Genomic DNA, 4,545 nt, shown 5'->3' with positions numbered 1-4,545 from the left:
GAGGCCACCGCGCTGTCCACACAAAGCTCGTTCCAGAGCCCGCTGGCCTGCCCAGGCTCAGGGTCCAGGCCTGGCCAAGGACCCCAGCTGAGGGCGGTGGCATCAGCTCCTGCAGCTGAGTGTTGAGGAAGGAGAGACTGAGAGTCACACCCAAGAACTGCAATCCACACCTGGGGGGAGTCGTATCGCCAACATCAGCCAAGGCCACGCGGCTATCTGCGGTGTCTATGCCAAGGACAGGAGGCAAAGGGACGAAGGCAGAGCGGCAGGCTTGCAGTCACAGTGGCTGTGCCTTCCCCAGGCCTAAGCAGCTTCAGTTGGCACCGGCACCAGGGCCATACAGAAGGCCAACATGTGAGCCCGAGGCCAGGAGACAGCCTGCCTGCCGCAGAGCCTACATGGGCAGCTTTCCCAGCCCAGCCTCACAGGTCTCTGGCATCTGAGTGTTAGGCCATGCGTGCTCTGGGTTGATCCCGACGGAGCGAGCGCACTGCGTGGAGTCCGAACCCTACAGACACTCTGAGTAGTAGAGGGACGCTGTGTGACTCGGTCCTCAGCTACCCGAGTCCTCCTTATAAGAGAACTCATTTTCTTCTGCTGGTAGACCCGACTCTGCCGCTCCCCTGGCTCAGCGCTACCCACCAGGATGTTCTGTGATGGCAGAAAGTCTCTCGGCCCAACACTGTGAGCCACCACATGACCACTGAGCGCTTGAAACGTGGCCAGGAGCTGAAGTTCTCTCTCTCTCTTTTTCTTTAATTTGCTATAGGGTGGGTATGCTTGACTGCGACAGAGACAGAGGGAAAGTGAGAAGCATCCCCATGGAGGATGGCCATGCTGCAATTCCTTTCTCCTCTCCGGATTTTGGGTACGCACACACACACACACACACACACACACAGCATGACTCTTCAAGCCATCGGGTCCGAGACTCAAACCATGCAGTCGGCCATGTGGGATCCAGCTGCCTTACCCACCATGCCACCAGCTGGCCCTGAATAGTCACGAGTGGCTAGTGGCTACCACAGGGACAGCCCAGCCCCAGCCCCTCCATGCCGTGGGGCAGTTAAACCTCTGAAGTCCAAACGCTTACCATGTCTAAGTGCCAGGAATGATCAGAAATGGCCCTCCCGTCAGGGCAGGGCTGATGTGACAGCACAGAGGGGAAGGGAAGAAAAGCAAGCAAACGTGCGGGTGACAGGCTAACGTGTCACCTCATTTCACGCTCACAGAAACCCTACAAGGGCGGCACGATCAGCCCACACACACGTGAAGGACCTGAGACTCCAAGAAGCCAAATACTCGCCAGAGTGGAGGCCAGAGAGCAGATCTGAGCCCAGGTGTCTGGCTCCGAAGCCCCTAGTGTGCCACCTAGCAGACGGCTGAGAAAGAGAGGCCTCTTGCTGGCAGCGCTGGGTTAGAGAGCCACGCAGCGCAAACCGTGGGCTGCCACACAGTTCCCTAACTGGCTTCCCCCTGAGCTAGGTCTGCCCGGTCACAGCTACATCATCCGGCTTGAAGTGAACTCCGAGAAACCCAGCACACCCAGATTCACCCGAGGCCAAAGGCACATGGCCAACGAAAAAGCAGCTGCCCCTGTGCCGTCCACTAATGGAGATAATTAACAGCTGATCTGATATTCTTGGCATCAGGGAGGCAGAGTGACGCTTTGTTTGGGCTGATATCGAAACACCTCTTCATACCCCACACACACTAATTCGCTCGCCCGCCGGCAGACCAGACGGTGGGGTCAGAAGTGAGCTGGAAGGGAAGGCGGTGAGGGTGGAGAAGGAACTCACACTCTTGCATATCTGACATGTGGCAGGTAGCATGCCAAAACTTCACCAGACCGTCTCCAGGCACGGCCCTCCCTGCAAGCTACCACACTGTCCTGTTTCACCCGAGCAGGACTGAGGCTCAGAGGGCTCGGGTGACCTGCCCAAAGTCACACGTAACGTGGTAGGGGCTGACCACAGAAGACGATGACTAGGCCTGCGGACTCTCCGCCCTTTCCACACCACACGCCCTTGGCAGCGATCTGGAAGCCCACCGCTGTCACCAAGAGCTGGAACTCCTTCCCAGCCCCGGGACCGTGGGTTAAGTCAGCATGGCCATCCCGCCTTCCTGAAGTCCAGGCTCCCAGGAGCAGGAGGGACCCGGCCCCCAGCTCCATTGTGCGATTGATGACAATGAGAGGCAGGCGTCCCCTTTCTTACCCACCACTTTCCTTCCCACCCCATGGGGTGCTGCCAGTTAGCACAATAGGGCATTCTGTGTCCCAAAGCCTGCACTGGCAGCCCCCAGCCTTCTGCAGCCCCTCCAGACAATGGCAGGGCCCAACAGGCCTGATAGCCAGTGACAAATGTATGTGAATGACCAGCTCACAGGAAGTGGCCTTCAATAGTCCGATCGCTTCCTGTATCCTGACATTGTGAAGGCCCACTTCCTGTGCTGTCTCCGAAAATACAGCAAGCAGGGCTGGGGGCAGGGGCTGGGCAGGGCTCCCATCTACCCCAGCCCAGGTTTTCCTACAGGGTTCGACTCTGTCCCCCAGGGGTGCCACCTGACTTCTGACTCAAGGATGCATTCTTTGCTGGCCTCTGACCAGTCCCTCCACCTCTTGGTCAAACCCCTCCCAAGCCCGGCCAGAACAAAACGACCTATTTTTAAAGATTTAGCAGCCTTCCTCAGCCTCACCCCACCTCCCTTTCCAGGATCTCAGGCCTCCAACTGCTGGAAACGGCTCCCTCGTGTCTGCTTGCACACCTCTGCTGCACAAAGGGCTCACTTCCCAGTGACCGCGCTCCCTCGGTCAGTGATAACCCTCAAGGCTCCCGAATGCCTGTGAAGTCACTGAGCGCTATCTCCCAGAATGCAGAATCACAATGCCTTTGGCTTCCTCCAAGTCCCCAAAACCAAAGTGAAGCAAGAGAGCTGGGGAAGCAGGGGCCTCTTTTACCTCCCGGCCCCACTAACCGGAGGGAGGCTGTCCCACTGCACCTGGCCTCCCAGCAGAAGCTGCTCAAAGACTCAGACCAGGAGAGCGGGCAAGAGGGCAGCTCAGGTCATGCTCAGGCACTCTGCTGAGGGCGCCCCTCAAGTACCTGCCGTAGGCAATAAACACCAAGATTACAGAGCAGGGAACAGAGAAGCCAGGTCACGTGGCTGAGGGTCATGCAGCTAAGGAGAAGCGGAGCCAGTTCCCTAAGGACAGGTAGCCATGCCACCCACAGCCTCACTCGCCTCTGGAAGACAGGTTTAGAAAAAGAGGAATGGGGGGACCAGCAGTTAGCATAACGGCTATGTTGCTGGACTCCCACGCAGTCGACCGCGGTTCGCATCCTGGATTCCGTGGCTTAAAACTCACGCCGGGCGCGTGTGCGTGCGTGCCCAAGATCCCGAGAGGAGACTGGAGGAGCAGGGACTGCGGCGTAGCCATCCCCCCGGGGGGTGATTTCTCACTTTCTGTCTCTCTGTCTCTCTCTGTCTGGCGAGCGCATGTGCCCTATAGCGAAAACCTCTCCAAAAAAAAGGGGAATGGGGAGGATGTCCCCTCCTCTCACACCTGCTCTGAGGACCACCTCCCCATCTCCCGGTACGTGAGGGGCCCCAGTCTCCTGCACTGGAGAAACGGAGAGTGGCAGGGAGCTGCAGCAGCCCGCCAGCCGCCCAGGTGCAGTCCCCCACCTTCCCACAGAGGCACTGCATCTGCCTCTGGGCTCCGTGGGCACCAGGGCACCAAGGCCATGGGTCGGTGCCGGAGGGGAAGCAGGTCAAGAGGTGACAACCCATTCATCCCCTCCTGCCACCGAGGAACAGAGAGCTGCAGGGGAAACAAAGAGGTCTCTGGAGAAGAAAGGAAGGGAGGAAGCCCTCACTTTCCCACCCTCCTCCCTCCACTGTCAGAGGGGCGAAAGGCAAAGGGCTCGGGAGGCCAGAGGGACAGCCCCTTCCCGGCAGGAAGCGCTCCGAAGCTGGCAGGCCACCCCTGCTCAGCCGCCACTCCGTCGCTGAAGGGACAGCTAAAGGTTGCGGTAGAGGGAGCCACCTTACCAGCCTGAGTCTCAGTTTCCTCATCTACAAGGAGACTTCAGAAAGCCTGGGGAAAACAGAATAGTTTGGGATAAGACGTTTTAAAACTCTACGCATAATTTTTCATAATTCGCATTCTCCATAAACTTCCTAAAGACCCCCTTGTATAGAACTGGAACCCAGAGGGTTAAAGGAGACACGATGGGATATCCAGCCCGTGGCTTAGCCTGCAGGGCCCGGTGAGCACAGGGAATTCGGAGACCAGCAAGGTCCCAGGAGGCAGGTGGCAAGAAGCAGGGACCTGCAGTCCTGGCCGGGCAGAAGGCAGGGCGTGGCCAGGCCTAAAGCATCCATCCTTCCTGCCCCTCCAGGGCTGGCTCTGGCTCTCTCTGAGGAGGCAGAATAGAATACTGGGGGACAAGAGGCCACGTGAACCCAGGGCTGTGACCACAGAGGAAACAGCGCAGCAGGGAGGGCTGCGCTGAGAGAGGGCCCTGAGTGGCCTCCAGCCGC

This window comes from Tupaia chinensis, unplaced genomic scaffold (genome assembly GCF_000334495.1).
Source record: "Tupaia chinensis unplaced genomic scaffold, TupChi_1.0 Scaffold000573_1, whole genome shotgun sequence".
In the NCBI taxonomy this organism is placed as follows: domain Eukaryota; kingdom Metazoa; phylum Chordata; class Mammalia; order Scandentia; family Tupaiidae; genus Tupaia; species Tupaia belangeri.
Note: the sequence above shows the minus strand (reverse complement) of the source record.